Source organism: Cupressus sempervirens, chromosome 3, assembly GCF_028749045.1.
Source record: "Cupressus sempervirens isolate cs-2001-9-10 chromosome 3, ASM2874904v1, whole genome shotgun sequence".
Taxonomy (NCBI): Eukaryota; Viridiplantae; Streptophyta; class Pinopsida; order Cupressales; family Cupressaceae; genus Cupressus; species Cupressus sempervirens.
This window is the reverse complement of record NC_143120.1, coordinates 679,380,308-679,405,462: the sequence shown is the minus strand read 5'-3', so window position 1 is coordinate 679,405,462 and position 25,155 is coordinate 679,380,308. Positions and strand designations below refer to the sequence as shown.

At 30.6% G+C, this 25,155-nt stretch overlaps 1 pseudogene; it reads right to left on the bottom strand.

The window, feature by feature from the left end:
- Nucleotides 1-25,155, bottom strand: part of LOC149568550 (endoglucanase 25-like) — a 136,049-nt pseudogene that overhangs the window by 9,231 nt on the left and 101,663 nt on the right.

Here is a 25,155-nt window from a genome sequence, read left to right as displayed (position 1 = left end):
TGTGAATTACTTTAGTAAATCTTAATATGTTATTAGTAATTACTTGCAAGCATGAAAGAAATATCATGAACACATGAGACACCAGGATTTAACGTGGAAACCCAATTTGGAAAAAACCACCAATGTAACTATCTATCACCTCGAAGATATGTATCTCTTCATTCTATTTATCCCTTCACAACTATCCCCTACTTTAATATGTGATTCCAGACCACCTATCTACTCTTCATCTCTCCTAGTATTGCCCTTACTATTTTATCTCTACCTATATTTTCACCTTTTCATCTCTCTTTTCTATTTCTATTATTTATTTTACTCATCCTAACCCCATCTCCCCTTATATGCCATTATATTTTACTATCCTTCTAACTATTAATTTATATATGAAGTACCCAACATAGGATTTTGAAATCAATAATGGACAATTGGCCCTATCACATTATGGTCATCTCCTCCCCATCTTTCTATTTTGATCTCCATAACATGTGGCTTCATTGTTTATTTTGATATTAATAGGAGAAACCATGCTAAATAATGTGAAACTTTCAATAGTACAGAACTTAATAAATGTGCTTGACCTCTAAATATCTTCTATTTATTGATTAAGATGTTGAGGCTATAATATTATTAATTTTTATATTTGGTATATAATTACTAGATATTTTATAATTTTTTTTTTTTATGAATATATTTAATATATTATGAATTATCTATATTTCTATAACCATATTATTGTAAAAATATCACCATTTGTCCTTGATTTAATAAATTAAATTAATATTAAATAATCATATATTCACTCTAGTATTTATGCATACTATATGATTTTTCTAATAATTATTTCATTACACAAAAGTAATAGTTATCTTATTGTAAAAATTGAAAACTTTAACTTTCAATAAAAAATATCTTAAATTATTTTAATTTTCTATATTATCAATTTATCATTGATAATTATAATGATAAGTGAAACCAATACTAATAGTAGTAAAACTATTATTTTTTATTTTTCTTAAAATAAAGTGACATTTCATTGATACATCATCACACTTAGTTTTCATATCTTTAGTATTTAGCTAGAAGACATCATTTCACCCCTTCAAAAAATGTCACATGTTTATATATGAATTTTTTTTGCTAATTGTCTTCATTTATATTAAGGTCGAGACATGGTGTTTTCTTTTATTATATATTTTATGTATATTATTTTTTATTAGGAGTATGACCAAGATTAGGTATACCACACTTTCAGTAGGAGAAGACAACAATTGTTCTAATAGTAAGTAACAAAAAATTATTAAACTATATATCATATAAATAAATAATTTCTTATTATAAATTATGTATTCAAAACTTATAATTTTAGGAAATTATTAATGCCGATATTCTACAATGGAAAATGGGTGGTGGAGGATGATGTGAGCATGTCGATGTTAACTTTTATTCTTCTAGATTAAATTTGACAACCATCTACACGTCAAAAGTTTAAATCTTATATAAATAGAATATACTTTTAAAAATAATTAAATATATACCACATTAAATATTTGTTTAAATTATAATATTTGGAAATATAAATCATCCATTTTGTAAGATATCAAACTTAAAAACTTAAGTTAGTAAAAAACTAAATAAATATAAATATAAATAATTTCGATATTTTTTTAGATAGATTTATTTAAGATATTATACTAGTATATATTTTTTGATGTTGTATTTATTAAATTATTTTTATGTGGAGTCTATTAAATTATTTTAAAAAATTATATTATGTTTATAAGACGTGTAAGGAAATTTAAACTAAAAAGATAATTGTTAAAATTAATTGTATAAATTGTAGGAAGGTTAGTGGTTTAATTAACTATATGAGGCAATTTCTAGAAATGGTTGTGATTTAATATATGACCATCATTTAGAATTAGTAGATGCCAAGTGTTCTACTCATTTTTACAAAAAGTGGTCATCAAATAAATATCAAATAAAAATTAATAAAATCGATTTGAAACTACATATTAAAATCAATGATAAAGACAATATATATACTATAATGTGATACAAATACCACACACACAATGAATTGTTACAAAGAATTTTGATCCATCACACATAACTTATCAAATCTCTGGTTCCTACAGTTTTCCATACTGGCAGACAACACATCTCACATAATAGAGTATTTTAATTTTAATTATATCCCCTCATAAATACCCGACATTATCTCTATCGTGCCACAAATTTAAAACAACCTATTGTTCGTGCCATAGAGTTAAAGCAGACCACTATGGTTGTGAAAATAGCAAATGATTTCACACGATAACCAAAGATACATTATATTTCTGAAAGTTCTCTTCATGGATTCCGTTGAAAAATATTAGTATAATAATAATTACAATTAGTATAAGAATTTTATTGTTTTGTAAAGTTTTATATTTATCTATTAATTTTCTATTTTATAAAATTGATTTATTTAAAATACTATTGACTCTATTAACTTTGTGTCATAGATTAGAACAAAAAAATATTAATTTTAATTTTAAAAATATAAAATTAATTTCCTAATATCTTTGAAACTCGATTGCTTCCACAATTTTAATATATACAAAATGAAAAATAATAATTGTAACTAATGCTAAAGCATTTTGTAGTTTTGTTTTACAATTACTACTAAAAGTTTAAATCTACTATTTTCTCATCATATAGAATTTATTTCAATTTAAGTTTAAATTTAGAAAAAAAAATTAAAATTTTTGATTGAAACAATATTACATTAGAGTTAACTATTCTATGTTTTTTCTTGCAAAAGATAGAATATTATAATAAAATTTCTAAATTTATTATTTAAATTTACATTATTAATTATTATTGCAAAGCATTAGGTGACACTAATGTATTTATTCAAACATACTTGTATGGTTTCTTTTAATATATACACATCTTGCTTTTGAAAACTACGTCTCTATAATGACACAAATTGTGAAAATGACCATGTAAGGATTATAAATCATTTCTATTACTAAATATCTTATATTTATTACAAAATTAAATATTATGCATGCTTCCTTCTAAGCTTTTTGAAGCCTTCACTTTTTATCATTTATTTATTATTATTTGTGAAAATTATTTGTTATTATTATAAAAGGCTCACAAATTACCATTGTGTTGTAGGTTCTTGCCTTAGTTTTTTCCCTAGTTTTATGGAGACAATTCTATTTAATTATTTATGAAATGATAAATTTATACATTTAATTTATTTATTCTTGTAAATAGTACATTACATCTTTTTATTTGTCAAAATATAAACTATTACATGTTTACTTTTATTAATGAAAAAATTACATTTATAAATTTGCAGGGTTGAATGGAAAGATATAACAATTAACAATAAGTTACATTTGTGCTCTTCATTTTAAAAATGAGGTGTCTATAAAAAGATGATAAGATTGATTATGTTAGTGTAGCCACAAAAGAAATAAGAAAAACATCATAGGTTGAAGAAAAAATCCTATGGCAAAGAGGATGTAAGGAAGAGAAAAATGACATTTTACTAGTCAAAAGGGAGAGTTTTCAAGAAAGATGATAATATATTACAAAATCATCATTTGATATATACAATCTTTACTAGAGCGTGTCAAATTTGATAAATAGGAAGAGGAGATTGGAAAGTGGAAAGATGAAGAGATATAATTTGATAGAGATATGTAAGGTGATAAATAGTATATTATAGATAGATACACATAGAAGATAAAAGATAAATAGATAAAATGAAATATAAATAATAAGAGGTGAATGGTAAAATAGACATAAGGAAGGGGAAATGAGATGATGTGTATATTAAAAAGATATGTAATGCTTACAAAAATCATTTGGATAGAAGCAAGACTCGTTATTGGAGCGATTGGTGAAATCACATATATTGTCTATAGAATGGGTATTAAACCACCAAACATGTCCATGTATGTTGTTATACATTTTGAAAACTACAATGGACCATCATGGAATCAAGATGAGTCAGTGGAATTGAAAGATAAGGACTCAGAAATGAAAAGCAATCTATATCTAATTATACACAAATGAAAGGAAGACCACCTATATTAGATAGTTCTTCAAACAAAGCGTTTGTATTGTGAGTGTTAAAAGAAATCAAAATAACACAACTGAATCAAACATATTACATAAAGAACATACTCAAGCAAATACTCAAAAGTACATAAGACTATAGACCTAACCCCTTGCACCATCAAAAGTGCAAGTACTAGTTATTATATTTTTACTTAGTTTTACAACCCTTTTCTAAGCGAGTACTCTCTAGTGACTTCAATGAAGTGCCTACAACAATTAAATCCGATAGTGTGGCAGGAGATAGAAGTACATCGGCATGGGCATCCAGCCATGTACCCATCGTGTGCTTATATAGAAGTCTATCGGCTTAAAAATCTTTTAAATGGCTCTTCCTTTAGGGCTCATTTGGTTGTAGGCATAGGAATTGAAAATTAGAATTGAAAATGAGAATGAGAATGGAAAATTGCAATTCCAATTGCATTTGGTTCATCTAGAATTTGATTGGGAATATATTAATTAGTGTTTGGTTGTACAAAATTGAATTAGAATAAGGTCAAATTTATTAGAATATGGTTAAGGTTTTTGATTCTTTGGAGAAATCTAGTTTTACACTCTCTTGCGAAACAACCTCGTCCTATTCACAGCAATTTAAGTAGCACCTTCAACGCATTCATCCTCAACAGTTATCCCAACTCTATCATTGTCAATGGCAACACCTTCCACCTGAATCGCAACCCGAGCACACAGTCAACGTCATTGTTGTTTTTGTATAAGGAAAATCGGTCTGAAGAGCAATGATTCTTTTCCAAGTTTCAAGATATCAAAAGCATTATCGGTCATAATTTCTTATAAACAAATTCCTCCACGTTGAAAGCGATATCGATCATTTTTATAAAGACAAATTAATTGGATACACCCTTTTACATGTCCTCCACTACCCCTCTGGTCTTCTTGCAGAACTCTGCAAAATTTCTGTGGGCGAACTCTAAATCGGATGCAGGAGAGAATATCCTGGTCTTCCTCCCAAAGTTGGCTTGCTTTTTATAATCCGTCAGTGCACCCATTCGATCTGCGCAACCCATCACAAAATTCTACACCTTCCATTCACGCAAAAAAACCATATTATATACCTTCTGTCACTTTTGCGTATTACCAGATGACTGAGCTTTGGGGGGACTTGAAAAAAGTTTTCAAATTGGGAAAGTCAGATTGAGAATAAGAATGGCTATTTCAATTACAGGTATTTTTGAAAATTGATAAAAATTCATTTTGGTGCTGAATGAAAATATGTAATCCTATTCTCTATTCTTATTCTACCAATCAAAATAAGAAACGTATTCTAATTTTCAATACCAATTCACGTAGTATTCCAGCAACCAAACGGGCCCTTATTTAGAACTGCAGCGCATATTCTGGCTTTCGCTTGCAATAACGGTACGGTTGCATCAGACTGACCTGTATCCAGTCACGGATTTGGCTAAATAGTAAATTGAAAAGTCAGTCATATAAATGCCGAGATTGAAAAAAAACTGTTTGGGATGTGGCCACTACCCTAAACGAGTCTTAAAAATGAATGCCATTGCTGAGGCATCTTGTCAGCAGAATCCCAGATTGGGAAACTCCGTTTACTCAGTCACATTGTACGTAAACTTCCCATGTGAATGCGTTCAGACATTTATTTGATTTCATTATTGCACCTTTGATTCTATTCTACTCCTATGTTTGGCAAGGCCATTGTTAAAAGAAGACATGATTTTGCTCTTATGACGTATTGGTGTTCCTAATTACATAACTGAGTTTCTCTGAGGGTTTGTAATGGCGTCTGACAGCCCATTACATGCCTCCGATCATAAGATGGTTTCGAGAATTTTGTTTCGTGGGTTTTTTTCATCTGTCAATGGGTCGAAGTTCGAATCCACCGGAGGTTTCATACGCATAAGAAAGATGCAGAGCACACCGCAGATCGGGTAGCCTTACAGGATTTGCCTACCAAACACCCTGAATATATGTTTGAGGTATTCTTTTTGTGGATTAACCCAAATGCTATATATATTTTGATATTTTGTATTAAACGATAACGGGGTCTTATATTACAAATTTAGTATTTTGCGCTCTGCTGTAAATCATGATAACTGAGAAGAGATGCGGCTACTCATGTCAATTACATGCTGCTAGGGAAACTATATATGTGTTTTTTGTGTATACATGTATCGTTTTTGTGCAACTGTGCATATAGGGGTACGTGTTTGAATAATTTTGTTTAGCATACAAATTTTTATGCGTCCATTACGCTATGATAAATGGAACACTTTCGGTGGATCCGCAGAGAGGAGATAACTAGGCCTTGCCTTGTAATCGTTAGGGAGGGGTTAATTTCCCTATAATATGAAGTGTCCGTTGCTTGTGAGTAAAGTTTTTTTATCTCACAGATTCATATGTACCATTGTTGTGTGGTAGGAAATTTTTTTTTTTGGGCTGATTCTTTAAAGTGTTAAATAATTAAAGTTGATTTATTTTGCTGAGGTTAATTTCTTCTTTAGTGTGTAATATTTAAGACTGTCTGTGTTTACTTGTTAAGCCGTTAGGAAAGGGTGTCGGTTCTCCAATCAATTTGGACCAAAACAAAAATGACAAAAGTCATTTTTATGATAAACTAGGGAAACTTTCATTTCAAAATAAACTGCAGAAACTCTCATTTATAAGTAAACTGTAGAAACTCACTGAGATGACTGTAAGAAATAATTGAAGTCATAAAAATGCCCAAAACCACCTTCAAGGAAGAAAATAAGAGGTTATAACGAAGGGTAAGAGGTTATAATGAAGGGATTGTGAGGAGGGACAGAATATGATGGCAATTCTGACCATTTTTTTCCTTTTTTCCCTAAAACTTGTTTCATTGAGTGCCTTTTAGACTCTTGAGTTTCAAGACTGATTAGTGACCACTGCTGACTTGCCACTTGAGTTTCTGTAGAGATTAGCCATGTTTCCCGGTGTGAACCAGCCAGATTTGTTTTAACCATCCTAACTTGGGACTCCTAACTTTTTAATATTTGACCTAGTCTGCTCTACTATACTTCCAAAATTCTACTATGAGAATTAAATGCAAAGGAAATCTTGGTTATCATGAAAGGAAAGAGTAAAGTTGAACCACATGCTTCTTATTAATTAAGTTTTACAAATAAAAGTGATACTCTTCAAAGATGTGCATAACTATGGTATAAACATTGAAATACATACACATGCATATATTGATTTGCACAAAGGTGAGCAAATGTTTACAGATGTACAGAGTTCAATGGGAGGGCCATCCTTCAAAATCACACACAAGAACAAAAAGGAAGCAAGTTTGACTATTTAACACAACTTTGACTATTTAACACTTTTACCTTACGAATGAAACCTTAATAAATGATGTTTAAACTGTCCCTTATACACTTCCAAGTGAGTTATGCAGTATCATAATATAGTTACTAATGGCATATTCCTTCCTTTCCCACAGTAAAAACATGAGCGAGTAATAGAGGGGCTCACCTCTTTCGAACTCTTTGAGCATGGGCACTTACAATGCCTGTCCGTTTGTGACTGCAAGATCCATAAGAACAATGCAATTATATTACAGCAGATTGTGAGTTACACAGGAAATGTTCTTCACAAAATACACCATCTGATGTGCCATCTGAGCACTTGCTAACATCTCACCCAGCATGTGCTTGCACCCTATTGACAGAATGAAAAGTTAGGACGAAAACTGGTAATGCTTACCCTGTTTTACATTAAAATAGGGCATAAAGGCTGCAACATGTTCGGTAACCCAAAACAATTGCCTTCTGGATTTCCTTTTGGAGGAAAATTGATAATCTTAATGTCAGGCTGTACAAATGAAGAAAATTAGAAGGCAATGGAGATCTAGCCACATCATACCCACATGATTTCGCAGACAAGAACACTATTAGTGAAGAATCTCTACCTGTTAATTTTAAGAAGATGGTGAGTGGCAAACTAGGAGAATTTAGACCTATTTAAATGTTCTACTGTCACGTCTGTACACAGTTTGAAATGGTTATCATCGATGAAGTTTAATGGAAAACGAAAAACTCTCCAATCTGTGAAGGCATATGGTTTTGGATATAACTCTAAATTGGACTAAATTTTATATTCCTATAGATCAAAACAAATTTCTCTATTTTCTATTTTCTAAGAAGACAAATTTTTTTTTACTTATTGTCTTAAAAACTAAATATCAAATTGAAATACTTTAAAAAGTAGCATTGGGTGCAAGGGTTATGCCAAATAGTCTTGTATACTTTGTCATAATTTGTTTGTATAGTTTTTATTTTATTGCTAGTTCTAATTTAGGTTTGCAGTTCGAGCAAGATGATCCATAAAAATATTATTTGTATTATTTTTTGTACTTAATATAGTAACATTTTGTTTGAAGAGTCATATGATCTATGGTCTCTTCCATTTTTGTATAATTGTATATGGATTACTTTTCATTTTGGAGTAACTTTCAAAAGCGAAAGCAGGTCAAATGTGAAGGCCATCTATTAATTTTACACTAGATATAGTTGTGAAAGTAAGGCTGTTTATTAATGACATCAATATCCACTTTCAGCAGTGTGAGCCCTTGAGATTTTTGTATAGTAATAACCCACAATATGGTGGCCGATAGTTGTCTTCAGTTACTTAAAGTGATAGGCACTATTGACACACATTAGGGATCCTTATGGTTCCCTGGTGGTCCATTATAATTCTTAGAGGATTTTGAAGATAGTTTTATAGATACTAAATATGCTGGAATATTGGTCATAATCTATATCTCTCCAATTTGTTAATTTTTCATAATGTTCTAAATAACATGGAATAAAGGTTCTATGTAAAATAAAATTGGGTCCATTTTTATTACTTTGGTAATGATATTTGACATTAGAAACTTGATAGGGGTAGAGGAAACATCTCATTTTATAGGGAGGAATTTGAATGAATAATTTTTGGCTAAGACAATAGTCAATTGTAGAGTCACAATTATGTCAATGCCAAATAGTTTTTACTCAAATTATCTATCCTATCTCTTTATCTTTCACCTCTTTATTCCTTTTACTCTAATTTCTCTTTGATCTTATAGATCTATTTATCTATTAGATCTATCTATGACCTCCAAGATATTTGTCATTAAAGGTTCTCTAAAATAAAATATTTAAAAAAAATATTAGATCCATTTTTATTACTTGGCAATGATATTTGACATTAAAAACTTGATAGTGGTAGATGAAACCACCCCTTTCATAGGTAGGAACTTTGAATAAATAATATTTGGCTAAGACAATAGCCAATAGTAGAATCACATTTATGTCAATACCAAATAGTTTTTACTCAAATTCTATATTCTATCTTACCCCTCTCTTTATTTGTCACCTCTCTCTCTATCTTTATTCTTTTTACTCTAATTTCTCTTTGATTTTATAGATCTATTTATCTATTAGATCTATCTATCACCCCAAAGATATTGATCTCTTCATTCTATTTATCCCTTCACAACTATCGCCTACTTTAATAGGTGATTCCAAACCACCTATCTACACTTCATCTCTCCTAGTATTGCCCTCGCTATTTTATCTCTACCTATATTTTCACCTTGTCATCTCTCTTTTCTATTTCTATTATTTATTTTACTCATCCTGACCCCACCTCCCCTTATATGTCATTATATATTTTACGATTCTTCTAATTGCTAATTTATATATGAAGTGCCCAACATAGGATATTGAAATCAATAATAGACAATTGGCCCTATCACATTATGGCCATCTTCTCCCCATCTTTCTATTTATGATCTCCATAACATGTGGCTTCATTGTCTATTTTGATATTAATAGGAGGAACCATGATAAATAATGTGAAATTTTCAATAGTACAAAACTTAATAAATGTGCTAGACCTCTAAATATTTTCTATTTATTCAGTAAGATGTTGAGGCTATAATATTATTAATTTTTATATTTGGTATATAATTATGAGATATTTTATTATTATTTTTTTAATGAATATATTGAATATATTATTAATTATCTATATTTCTATTACCATATTATTCTAAAAATATCACCATTTGTCCTTAATTTAATAAATTAAATTAATATTAAATTATCATATATTCACTCTATTATTTATGCATGCTATTCCATTTTTCTAACCATTATTTTATTACATAAAAGGAATAGTTATCTTATTGTAAAAATTGAAAACTTTAACTTTCAATAAAAAAATATCTTAAATTATTTCAATTTTCTATATTACCAATTTATCATTGATAATTATAATGATAAGTGAAACCAATACTAATAGTAGTAAAACTATTATTTTTTTTATTTTTCTTAAAATAAAGTGACATTTCATTTGATACATCATCAAACTTAGTTGTCATATCTTTAGTATTTAGCTAGAAGGCAGCATTTCACCCCTTCAAAAAATGTCACATGTTTATATATGAAAATATTTTGCTAATTTCCTTCATTTATATTAAGGTTGAGACACATTGTTTTGTTTTATTAGATACTCTATGTATATTGTTTTTTATTGGGAGGATGACCAAGATTAGGTATACGACACTTTCTTCATTGGTAGGAGAAGACAAGGATTGTTCTAAGAGTAAGTAACAAAAAATTATTCTTGAATTTCAAAATTTGATAGCTAATAGAGAGATATGTCCCAAATCCTAACAAGTGCCAGATAATGACTTAGTACTTGCCTTTAGTTTTAATATAAATTTAGTTTTAATTTAATAAATTTATCATAGTATATAAAATATTTTAATTTAAAAATGTTATATAGTTATACTTTTCAATAACAATATTATTTTTATTTTTATTTTTATTTTATTTATAAATATAATTATTGATCTATATGTTCTATTGCATTTCTTAAATTATAATATTATATAATTAATATCATTTTTAAATATTTCTTATTGAAGGGGGAAAAAAATATTATAAAAGGATAATAAAATAAAAATTTAAAAATTTAATAAAAAAAAGTTTTAAAAAAAATATATTTACAATTATCAAGTTTGGCAGTTAAATGAATTCATACATAAAAATATATTAAACATTAATACATTCAGCTTAATAAAAAAAACTTTAAAGTATTAGTTTTACAATTATCAAATTTGTCCCATATAAGAGCTAAATGAATTCACCCAATCAAATCTTAGAAAAATATTTTCTAAAAATTGAATAGTTAAAAATGTTGCATCTATGCAATGCATAACATATTAGTTTATAAGAAAATTTAAAGTGATTAATTCTAAATAATATATCACAATAGTACTTAGCCTACCAGTAAGTACTAATAACAAATTGAAATGGGAAGTTGATTTAAAAAGTCTAATATTTTGAATCTTTACTAACTAACTAACTAACTATATATATAATAATAATAATAATAATAATAACAACAACTTTATGAAATTATTTTACAGGGACAAATACGACACCAAAAGTTTCAGACTAATATTGATTAAAGTAATTACCTATTCAACATTAAGAAAATCTCCTCTTTCAACATTAACAAAAGATGCATGTAATATGCACCTTTTCCCAACACGTGTGCCTATACCTAATTTCATGTCCTCTCTTAACTCTCCTTTTGCACCTTTCTTTTGCTTATAAAAAATCTTGCTCCCTTGCCTTCAAGAAATCTTCCCAAAACGAAACTACATACCACACCCTTTCTTCTCCAATACTCTACGATTTTTTTAACCTTGCATTTCCTCAATATCATTGCTCTTAACTTTTCATTTCAGCATGTTGTTTTTATTCCAAAAAAAAAAAACATTCTTTCCAAAAATATTTTTGAAAACCACCAAAAATATGAAGTTTCTAAAAGTGTTGATCAAACTACGGATCAACATTTCCAATTTCCAATATTTTTAAAGTTTCCCAAAGTGATTCAACCCACACTACTGAAATTCTTTGGAATGTTTCCATGAAATCATGTCATTATAAAAAGAATCTAAATATTAATGATGGTGAAGCAACATCGAATTTGCATGAATTGATGGAATAGCTATAGGAATACTGGTCTTGATCTCCACAATAATGCTTTTCTCTTAGGGCTCATTTGGTAGCTAGAACTAGAATGGAATTGGCATTCATAATTCTAAAAAAAATCTAATCTATTGTTTGGGCCCACACAATTAGAATTGGAATTGGGAAAAAGTAAAATTTGGTATCCCTATTTGACCCCCAAAACAAGGATTCCAAATTCCTCAAAATACTTGTTATTTGGAATTCTCATTTTAATTCCCATTTTAAATCCCATTTTTTGAAAATGAGGATTTCAACTAAAGTAAAATTTAATTGGGTTTGACATCTGAATGCCCTTTGAGGTTACCTTTTTTTGCATAAATTTTTGAATTTTTTTTTTAAAATGGTGGGAAAATTTTCTTCTATTACTTGCTCATATGTTTCAATTAAATAAAATAATTAGTATCGCACATATCTAAATTCTTTCATCTTTTTTCAAAAAAAAAATTCTTGAATTTTTATTTTGCAATTAATATTGACATTTTTGGCATGTGCAGAGTTGAAAGCATCATGAATAGGTCCTTGAAAAAATTAGAGATACAAATAATTTTTCTCACTATAAATTTTATACTCATTTTTTGAACCATATATTCATATCTTGAACCAAACAGGCTTGGAATAAAATATTTTGAATATAAAATATTTTAAAGTTTGAACCAAACAGTCCCAAAATAAATTCCAAAAATTGTAATTTGCATTTCAAGTTCTAGAATCCCAAATCAAGGGTTTTAGATTCCCATTCCTAAATTGTATTCTAGCAACCAATGAGCCCTTATGTTTGTTTGAGAATGCAAGGAATAAGAGGCCAGACAAAGAATGGTTATCATACATTCATATCCCAAAGTGGTGTTTTACAGGTGCCAACAACTATCCTAGACACACGATGCGTATTGCTTCTGATCAATCCATCTTGTCTTGTCCGTAGGATGGCCTCTCCATTACCATCTTCGTTAGTCACACCCCTTTCCAACCTGTCTCACATGGTTGATTCCTTTCATGTGGCATTTTGTTGATACCAAAACAATCGGGAAGGATCTTTCTTTTATGATGGTCATTTTTCTATTCTACGATGTCAACACTATCGAATTGTCATAATAATCAATTCAGTGACAACTCTAATAGGGGTGAGCTTATTGGCTCAAAAATCATAAAATAGAGAAAAGCAAGTGTGTTTTAGCCTTCTTTAATATTAACCTAAACTTCAAGAAACTCTATTCATTTTGAGAAGAGTTCTTCCTCGCAAGAGTGTTATTCTCTTATGTTTTATTTATGGCATCTTTCATTTTCTTTAGGAGCTCATGGGTGGGTATTATGATACAGGAGACCAAATCAATTTTGGTTCCCTCCAGCATTTACCATAACTATGTTGAGCTAGAGTGCCATTTAGTATGGATAAAAGTATGAAATATTGGAGAGCTCCCCTACATCAAAAAAGTAATCAAGTGTAATTCTACTCTATATTTTCTTTATATGAATGGATCATGCTTGTGATAGGTTTTGCTAATGAGGTTGAATATTTTTTGAAGTGAAAACTATTAGTACAAGGGCATGTTGGCAAGCTATCACAATTAGACCAACATTTTTATGCGCTCTTACTTGCCTGTGTTCAAAGTGTTCAACAGAATGAAAGGTGAGCTTCTTTAACCAAAAGACTTGTGATAATTATTTCATCTATTCTAAGAAATTATTTCTTATATGCAAGTGGTTGGATTCAATTAAACCATGGAAACCCTCAACCTTTTTAGTATGTTATGAATAATTCTTTTTGGCATCTTATAGAGTGATTACCTTGATACAATAGATATCCCTAGTTTCATTGTAGTCCAAACTACTTTTCTAAAGCACTACATAACTTTGCAAGATTTCATGTATAATACTCATGTGTTTTATAATATTAGGCAACACTATTCATGTTAAATTGTATTTCCTAGTTAATGAGGGGTTTTAGCTAAAGCTTTCATTTTTTCGTTCAAATGAACTACATCTTAGGTAGAAATCCTCAAAAAATGAGTTATGTTATGGGGTATGGGAAGCATTATCCAAGGCATGTGTGTCACCATGCAATATCTATCCCTAAAAATAATGTGAAGTGCTCCTATGCACGAGGGTACAAATGGTGAGACAACTCAAAGCATAATCCACATGTGATCATATGGGTCATGGTTGCAAGGCCTAATAAACATGATCATTTCCATGATAGTTTTTATAACTACAATTTGACCAAACCCATGTAATTATAGGCAATGCTAGCTTCGTTGCAGCCTTGGTTGCTTTATTAAGATGTGACAACTTAAAGTTGATTAAAAAAGGTGGAAGTGAGGAAAAAGGGTATTCTTATCAACTTTTAATTTGTCACCTCTTGATAAAGCAACCAAGGTTGCAACAAGCCAACATTGCCTACGATTGTGGGTTCAGTCTGATTGTAGTTATGACTGCTATCACGAAAAGGTTCATGTTTATCAATCCATGCAACCATGGCCCCTACAATCACATGTTGACTCTGCTTTGAGCTATCTCAACATTTGTACCCTCCTGTGCAAGAGTACTTCACATTATTTTTAGGGATAGATGTTGCATGGTGATGCACATGCCTTGGGTAATATTTCATATAACTCATAACATAAATCATTTTTGAGGATTTCTACCTAAGATGTAGTCCATCTGAAAGAAAAAAATAAAAACTTTTATCATCACTAAGAAAAGAAATTTAACATGACTAGTGTTTTGTAATATTATAAAACACTCAGTTCTATACTCGAAATCTTGCAAAGTTGTGTATTACTTCACTAGAAAAGTAGTTTGGACCATAATAAAAATAAGGACAAATGAAGTTGTAAGATAATAACTATATATGGATGCCGGAAAAGAAGAATTCAAAACATACTAAAGGGGTTGAGGATTTCCATGGTTTAATTGAATCAAGGCTACCTTCATATAAGAAATAAGTGTTCAAAATAGATGATATTATCATCAAAAGTCTTGGGTTAATAAAATAAAAGAGGTAATAGAAGCACACCTTTCATTTTGTTGAACTCTTTGGACACAAGAAAGTAAGAGCACATCAAAATGTTGGTCTAGTTGTGATAACTTGCCAACATGTCCTTGTACACACAACCCGGAATTAGGAAAACCCTCAACCTTATGATACAAGCATGATCCAGTTGTGTAGAGAAAAAATAGAGTAGAATTCAATGATTGAAAATTTATAATTCAATATAGTGCCCTAAGAAATAGAAACTTAGACATATCTTTGCAAATAAAAGCATCTAATTGACATCTTAGAGTAAGCTCATAGATTCTCCAGTATCATGTGTAAATGCTATGTAGAGGATGCAAAGCCAATGATGAAACATGATACACTTTTCTATATTTTCCTAGCGGAAAAATCCAACATGTTTTATGTACAAGAAATCATAAAATGGCATGGTAGGTTCATTGAGAATGATATTTTTTGTTAGAATTAATAACTTTCTTTGTATTTATTATGTAGTGCCTGCCCTAGTTTGTACTTTGTTATTGTTGTCAAACTCTTTTAGGGCTAGTTTTATGTTGATGATTAATAGTGGCATTGTTTTGAGATTATCAAATATTGTTTTACATTTAGTTTATTATATGATGAGATTATTTGGTACTTTATAGTTCATGTATGTATGATGATTATTTCAATGTTTATAGTTTTTTATGATGATTAGTTAGATGATTTATTATCATATGTGTTTTCTCATGGATACTTACCCCATACTTGCATGTGTATGGTGTGTGTGTTTTTTTTCCTTATGTATGGCGTTTCTGATGTGGTTAAGGGAGTCGTAGTCACCTGCTAGTTGGGATCTACATGATGCACCACTTCCTACCATTTCCTATTTAGCTTAGTATATATTGTGCTTGTACATGCATGGATTTTATGCAAGTTGCAGGTACTGGGTATCGACTTCCCTGAATTGCTAGGATGAGCCTACCCTATCGCATTATCTCAATGGTAAGAGAGGGGAGATAAATTCTCAAGTCCAAATCCCAACCCTTTCAGCGATTTTTCCTAATTGAAAATTAGGACAAGTATCTAAGATGAGTACCCTCCAAATACGTCGGATGACGTAATTTGTGATATTAACCCTTTTGCTTTGATTTTGTATGTGTTTTGCTATGATGGGTTTTTGTATTTTATTTTATGATTCTTTGGTGTATTTTTCTATTAATTAAGTTTAATTAAAAGATTTAATTAATGATTTAATTTAATGGAAAATTATTATGAAATTTTAATTATTTTATTTTATTTAATTAAATGGGAAATTAATTAAATAAAAAGAAATAAATTTGAAGATAAAAGTTATAAGTTTAAATTTGGAACGTGACAATAATTATTTATAGAGGTCATTTTTAATAAGTGCTAAATAATATTATTATTTAAGTTAATAAATATTTTATCAATTAAAGTTTTAAAAATAAATTTAAGAGTGGAAAAGATACTAAAATTATTAAAAGATTCTAGATCGCATGATGCGTGCATGTGATTAAAATGTATTAAGATAAAACAAGTGGATTTAATAAAGTGAGTGCATAAGATTTAAAATTAATAGATTAATTTTAAAAAGAGTCAAGTGAATATTAAATAAATTAATGTGCATTATTTTAATATTTATTCACATAGGAGTATGTGAACTCTTGTGAGTTATCATGTTGACAACACAGGGGTTTGCACTCTAATTATGCACGTGTTGTCTACACATAGGAGTTAGCATATTATTTGAGCACATAGTGTCTACAACATTCTAGACACCTCATCATGTTTATCTTCTTATTGTGGAAGTTATGTGCTTAGTTGTCATGCTTATCTCTTAGTTCTTTCTAGACACATTCTAGATGCATCTTAGAGGCCTTTATATAGAGGCTCTCCTAGTGTGTATAGACATTCTCATATGCTTCTACAAACACTTCTAGTCACTTGGGGGGGTTCGGTTCTTGGAGGAATTGCGAATGTTGGAGAAGGAAGGAATTTTCGAAAAGGAGAAGGTTCTAAGAGGAGGAGCTTCTCTACAATTTTCTGAGGCGCAGCGAATTAGCATCAGTGTCCAGGTAGGCACTCATGATTATTTCGCATATTTTATTACACTCTTTCTCTTCCTGTCTTCATCGTATCTATTATGTGTGTCTGAATAATTCTCTATGAATGAATCTTCAATTTTGTAATTTGAAATTCGGGCATGCATATTGTTTCATCCAATTATGGGAATTAAAAATATTGTTGCAATCTTCCCTTAGTAGAATTAAGATTTGGAAATTGATTCGGGTTTGGGTTCGAATTAAAATAGAATCTTATTATTATGCATTAGTTTTATATGATTTATTAACTAATCTAATTTAATTTAATTTAATTAAGATTAGTTAATAGTGGAAGAAGTGTAATTAATTATTAGTCAATTTAAGTAAATGGATTTTTTAATGAGGGAAAATTAAAAGAAAAGAGATATTAATAAGTGTTTAGTGGAATTAAATAATTGAATTATTAATGAGATTGATTTTACTTAAAATCAATGAAGATTATTTTAAATAAATGTTTATCCTTGAAGTGTTTTAAGGAAATTTGCAAACTAATTATTTGAAAGTTGATAAGTATTATTCTAATGTTTTGAATAATGTGAATGATTTTATAAAAAGTCAATGGGAATTAGTTTAATGAATTAAATAAGTAAATAATTATCTTTTGACTATTTTAGAAAATTGTTTTAAAATAATGGAGGGATAATTCTACATTTTATTTGAAGAAGATAAAGGGTTGACTTGAAGATTTAACGAAGAATCTTATACTCTTGAAGTATACTTGAAACGAAAATTGAAACCTCATATTTGGCTTAACCATGTGATTGCGAAAGAAAACTAAAATATGTGTTTGTATCTTGTTCTTTATGCTATCCATGTTTGGGGTTTGGGTGGTCCTAGAGTGTTGATCAGTTAGGACGTCTACTAAAGGCTTGAGAGTTATGCGAATGTGATGGCATGTTGATATTATTTGACCTCGATCTTTCTAAACCCAACCATGGTAATGTGATGGTATGCTCTATGAGATGTTTGTATTTACTAATTGTTATTGCTTTCCAGTCTTCTTGTGTGAAGCTGAGGTATATATATTTGAGATCTGTCTGAGACACCATGGCTGATGCATTCCTTGTTGGCATCTATCTTTGTTCTATTCTTGGATTATGATGGTGAACATGTATCCTTATATTTCTTTATGTGTATGTTGTAGCATGTTAGATTTTCTTCTGCATATGTTGTAGTATGTTTTAGGAGTGACATCCCTACTATGATAATATCGATGATCTCTTCAGTGACTTGGGATGTTATGCACGGAGGGATGGCTAGGGCCCACGATGGTCTAATGATGCTATTGACGGTTGGGAGGAACCACAAACTTTGATTAGTTGTGTTTTATGTTGGATGGATATCTTTTACGATGGTTGTTATATCATTATTGATGGATGGATGTATCATGTGTATGTTAATAGTTTCATTTACTTTATTGCACTTGCATCATGGATCAGAATAGGATGATGTACTTCATTTTTACACATGTATATTCTTTTAAGCCTTTCGTACCCTGTGTCATGTATAGTGGACGATTGAGCATTCCGAATTTAATTGCCAAGAGGCATTCGGAACAAATGTGTAATATGGACATTGGACTTTCTATTTATTCTTTCATGTGGATGTGGTAGTTGTTAGACTTAGTACTAGTTAGATTAAATGTGAGTCAACGTCTTAGGATCCTCAAGGAATGCAACCTATTATGTATGCTTATAGTTGATTGTATGTTATTACTTCCGCTACTATGTGTTTGATATGAATGGTTTATCTCTCTTGTTTAAAAAAAAAAATTGTTTGGCAAACTTAGTAAAGTTTTAGGTTAATTCTTTTGGATCCCTTGGTGGGGTGTTACATATTAAGTGAGATAAGCCAAGGTATCATGTGAGGACAAGTCCTTTTTGTAATTTCTTAATTAAGGAAAATATTTTTTTCATTCTAAAGAGGATTATGACACTTGCTATGCACACACTTACGAGTGTGGCAATAGTTGCTCTCTCTCTCTCTCTCTCTCTCTCTCTCTCTCTCTCACACACACACACACACACACACACACACACACACACACATACACACACACATTCTTAATGCATTTTCTTCATTTATATAATTCACAAGGGGTTTTCTTTGCTTTCCATTTCAAAAATCATTTTCTTTTCTTGTGTTGCTCTTTGGAAAGCTCTCTTTGAATTTGAGTTTATGGTATAACCAACTCTATTGGATTATCTTATTTCTTTTCATTTCATTCCATTTTGATAATATTCTTTCACGATATTAGAGCTATGTAATCCTTCTTTGAGTTTTTGTGAGGGTTATCACATTGGAGATATTTTTTATTGGAGGAGAAGAGAAGAAAAGCTTCATTTCTAATCTTTGTGTGTTGCATTTTTTTCTCTTTGTTTTGGAAAGCTTGCGACCAAAACAAAGAGAAATATTGTTCTACTTTTTTTTAAAAGAAGTTTATTTCATTCTCTTGAGATTTATTAACAAGAACTAATCTATTGAGATTTATTAACAAGATCTAAATTTTAAATTTTTGAAAACATTCTTCTAGAAATTGCATTCATATATCTACATTTATAATACTATATTTATTTTTGTTGTCAGTCTAAATTTCTATTCATTTACAACTTAATATAAATTGAATACTTTTGTAGTCATTTATTAGGTAGCCTTGTTTTGGGCTTTGATATGAAACATTAATCTATGTATATATAGGCTTTTTCATTGGATCTTCTACATTTGTTTTGAAAATATTCTTTCTAAAATTATTATTTTTAAATTCTTGAAATGTGCTACCTAACGACTTTCTCCTCTATTCCAACACAAATTTCCAGAGCCTTGAGTTTAAAATTTGGGAACAACTTAAGTCTGAGATTATGTGTTCTTGTCCAAACATGTATGTTGGTATTTTCTCGCATTATTTTTAACCACATGTTCAACCCCTTGTCATAAGTTCATCTATATTGCTGGTTCAACCTCATAAACTTTTCTGATTCGTAGGGCCTCATTTGTATATCCTTCTCTAGAAACTCTATCTCCTAATGCTTGAAAGTTGGATGATCTCTGCCTTTAGCGACCTCTGCTTTGTCATAACAAATTATTATCAAGTGAAAATAGTCTTAATTTATTCATTTTCAAACTTGAAATAATAATAGTGATTATTATATTTTCTTGAACTCCTTTTAGTCTTCTATTCTCACCAATGACACGTGGGAAGTTTGACCAAGTAGTCATTAGTGCATCTTCTCTACTAACTCATTGTAATTGTAACATCTCCACAATATTTATTTCTATCTTGTTTTCATCTCTACACTTCTAGTAGAAGTTCTTCCTCTTTTGAATTTTCATCTTTTCATTTAATCCATTCTTTTCAATCCTTAAAATACAATTCTTGTATTCTAAATCTATTTTTTGTTAAGTAAAAATTTAATTTTATTCTTTAAAAAATAACACTATGCTTTTGACTTTTGAATTTGCTTGATTGAAATTTGTAATCCAACTTTTAGTCATTCCAATGTTTTTAAAAATTATTACTACCGTCCATTATATTTGAGTTTACAACATTGATTGATTTTTCAGATTTTTGATGTGATGTGTGAAGCATATTAAGTTGTTTTTATAGGAGGATAAGCTTATAATCACTTCTTCTTAAAATAAAATAAAAATAAAACTTTTAGTTTGCTTCTATTTTTCTTTTTAATGTAGTTTTCTTCTCTTGTTTTTTATTTTAATTTAGAAAAGTCCATCTCATAAATTTGGTTTATGTTTAATTTTGTTTTTTGTTTTTTAAAATTAGTGATTTGAAATTTAAATTTTCCTTTTAAAAATATTGTTTACTTTTTAAATAGTTATAAGACTAAAAATTATTTACTTTTTCAAATTTCTTAATCTATTTGATTTTTTTAATCAAGCTATTTTAACATATCTCAAATTCCCTTATTAAAATACAAATTGAAATATTTTCTATCATTTATTATTTCACTTTTTAATAGTAGTTTTCAATCTCATTAACGTTTAATAATTCTTTCTTTGAAACTTATTTAATGTTAATTTTGGATAGAAATTAATGTAAATATATTCTCATTACTATTTTTAGTAACCTTTGTGAATTTGAGTATCTTTGTTATTTTTTAATATTTTAATTAGAAACATTGTTTTTCTTCCCATTACTATTGGTGTTTAATGAGACATATCAAGGTTTGGTCACAATAATGGCATTTGTAGACATTTTGGTTTTGATCTTTTAAATTTATTTAACACTAAATTCACTTTATCAGTCGGATTATAAATATTGCTTCATTATATATGTTGATTTGATTATAATCTAATGTTGCATCTAGGTTGTTGCCAATATTTTAGCCACAATTGTAATGATACATTCATTTACTTTATTTCATGATTAGTTGGTACATCTATTTTTTAAGACCTGCTTAGATTAAATGTTTGGGATAACCTTATTATTATCAAGATCTTGGGATTTCTCACCTCATTGGTTTACAAGTACTATTGATTATTACAAAATTATGTTCACAAGTACTCTATTTTACATATGTCCTTGTATTCTCTTATGTTTCATTCGTATCCTTGATATCCACTGCCCCTTTGCCACAATTGTGTGGAGGAAAGTTCTTGCCCTATGGGATGTCCAATGGTTTATGGAGATGAATTGAAACAATTTATTTATTGGAACGAGTTGACGGTACATCCTTATCTCATAAACTTATGGTTGATTATCCCCCCATATGTTACTTGGCATATCTAAAAGGAAAGGAACAATAGGAGCTTCAGGGAACAAGCCAATACTAGTGGGGGGTTGGCCCAATAAGTTATTAGGCTCATAAAAGAATGCAACATGACCTAGCATTGGAAGCCCCCAACCACCACCACCCCCACCCCCACCCCACCCCCCCCCCCCAAATCTCCTGGGTGGTCTAGACATGAAATAGGCTTTGATGTGGAATGTTGAATCAATCATGGTACAATTTAACAATTCAAAAGTCTTGGCTAGGAAGAAGATGCTATGGCTCCCTACTCCTTCATCTTGGCTCAAACTAAATTTTGATGGTTTGACCATGATGGGCAACACCACAATGGGAGGTATTCTCAATAATAGTACAAGAAATATGGTGGTCAAATATGTTGGTAACTATGGAGGAGGCTCCAATAATGAAGCTAAAGCTATGGCACTCCTGTGGGGGCTAAGGATTGTGAGAGCTCAAGGGATCAATAAGCTAGCCATTGAGGGGGATTCTATGCTTATCATTAATGCTGCTAAGGGAGAAGGATAGAGCAACAGGTCAATTAAACTCATAATCGAGGAAATCTAAAGGATGTTGGAAGATTGCCATGAGATCCAAGTGGTGCACATATATCAGGAAGTGAATGGCATGGCAGATGAGCTGGCCAAATTTGGCCATGGTGTCAGGGGATTAATGGAATGGGAGGACGTTAGAATTTTTCCATCATCAATGCAAGTGGTGATGAAAAGGGAGCATACTTTCAAAAATTCCATATGATGAATCGAAATCAGTAGCAAGCTATCTTTTTTCCATGTGGGCGTGAGGACAACATGATCCATAAAAGGCTTGTTTGGAAATATTGTATGAGGATATGCATTAATGTTTCAACTATCGTGATCATTGATTACTACCATAAAAGGATGCAGAGGGGGAATTTAGTGAGATAGAAAACAACCTACTAATAATCATAATCACAACTTAATGTATTCCTGCACAAACTATAGCTAGCATTGACCATTTGTGGAGGGAAAGAGATCATTCACATGTGTTGTGGAGGATGGATTTTTGTCTTTCAGGAAACTTTGTGGAATTATGATGATTATGCAATGCCTTTTCATTTTTGTCATTTAGGCTTCTTATTTTTTATTTCATACCTACAAAGAGGCTATATATTTGGTTGTCAACTTGGGTGAAGACATGAGTGTTAGTGATCGCATAAAATCAATTTCTATGGAGGATGACATCCATAGTAGTGAAGTTCAAGGAGGGCAACCCCTTACCATATATGGAGGGTATGGGGAAGCATGATGAGATTGTCTTGATGCAGTTCTTCTAGACTTGGAAGGATAGAAAGGTAACTATACATGGCATGGAATTTGAAATCTCTAAGGAAACCATTGCAAGGACTAGAGAGTTTAGTATGGAAGGAAAGAAATGCCAAAGAAAGGCTAAAGTTAATGAGGAGCCCAATTTGCGATTTTTTTTTAAACTCAAGGAGGAACCAATACGAATGCATAGAGGATTTTCATAGAAAGCCCTCCCTAAGTCTTGGGACACCATCTACTATGTGATTATGTGGTATATCACCCTTGAGGACCACTTTCAGGTAATCTATTATTACCACTTCCCTATTTTGAATCACTTTAAGAATCTTGACCACATTTTCCTCTTGTTTATATTATTGCATTTGCTGGAAGATTGTATATTTAACGCCAGGAGAAAACATGAGGAGGGTAAAAATTTCTACTTTATCTGTAAGGGGCTTATGAATAAGTTGTATATCCAACACCTAGGCCAAAATCCACGTCTTTTGGTTAACCCGCTAGCCTTTGTGACCCTCCAAGTATCCTTGGACCCTAGACCTAGCCCTAGCCATAAGAAGTTCAAAGAATACCCATGGCTCGAAAGTCAAAATTAGCCTCATAGAGTTAGACTTGAATACTAAGAAGGTTACATAGAGCAGTAGGAGAACCAGTACGTGCCTCCAGTTAGATATATTCAAGTTCGCCCCCCCCCCCCCCCCAAAAAAAAAAAGAAAAAAGAAAAAGATTCCACCTCTAAGTCTTCCAACAATGATGTCAAACCCATGAGAAAGAAGAGATTACCTTAGTCTACCCCCAACACTCTCTGTTGTGATGTGGAGCCTAATTAGACTCAAAGGTTTATTCGGTGTGATTTTTCCCCATATTATTTATACAAGGGTTTTGGGGGCAATGCTCCTCCAGGGTCTTAGGGTAATGCCCAAGGTGCACTCCTTGTTGCAGTACATGGTGGGGTTGAGGGGTGATGCCCTTGTAGGGGTCTTTGGGGGTAGCACCCCTGAAGCTTAAAGTGCCCTTATATTGTAAAAGGTGTCAGCTACTATTTTTCCTATTGGACGACTTATTCTAGCTCTAGTTTTGTAAGTAGCAAAAGCTTGTATAAAAAGGCTTAGGGTTAGGGATTTCATAATGTAATGGTGATATTGTAGCTTCTTATGGTGGTATTGAGTTGTAAGGGATTATGGATTGTAATCACTAGATAATAATGATATTGGACTTGCTGTTGGTGGACATAGCCTAGGGATTTGGTGAACCATGTTAAACCTTGGTGTCTTGTGTTCTCTTCTATGTGATCTATTATTTTCTGATATTGGTTATATTTGCATGTAAATTTTATTTTTGTCTAAGGTTAATCCTAACACTCTCAGCCATTTTCATATCTATGACACCGAAGAGGCTACCCTAGCTAGAAGTGCGGGGGGGGGGGTGGTGGGGGGGGTGGGGGGGGGAAGACATTACTTCCCCAAGAAGGAGGACAAGCAAGGGTAGGAAGAGGAAAACTAGTACCGGTTCTCGTGTTTTTTGTGTGTAGTGTTTTATGTTTATTACGTTGAACTTGATACCCCATGGGGCTTAGCTTTTCAGATTATGTTGATTAAGAGCAACATTTTGTTTAGGAGCTACTGATACATTTTACACTCTATTATAGATATTAGTCTAAGGTACGATAGTATGGTTAATCATGTTCTGCACACACACACACACAAATATATATATATATATATATATATATATATATATATATATATTAATGATGGCATAGGATAGACAACTGGGAGATTACCTCCCATTAATTGTTCAACCTTTTTGTTACTTAGGGTTAGCCCTTCGTTCTTTTTGGCTGCTATCTAATACTTCAAAAATATAGGA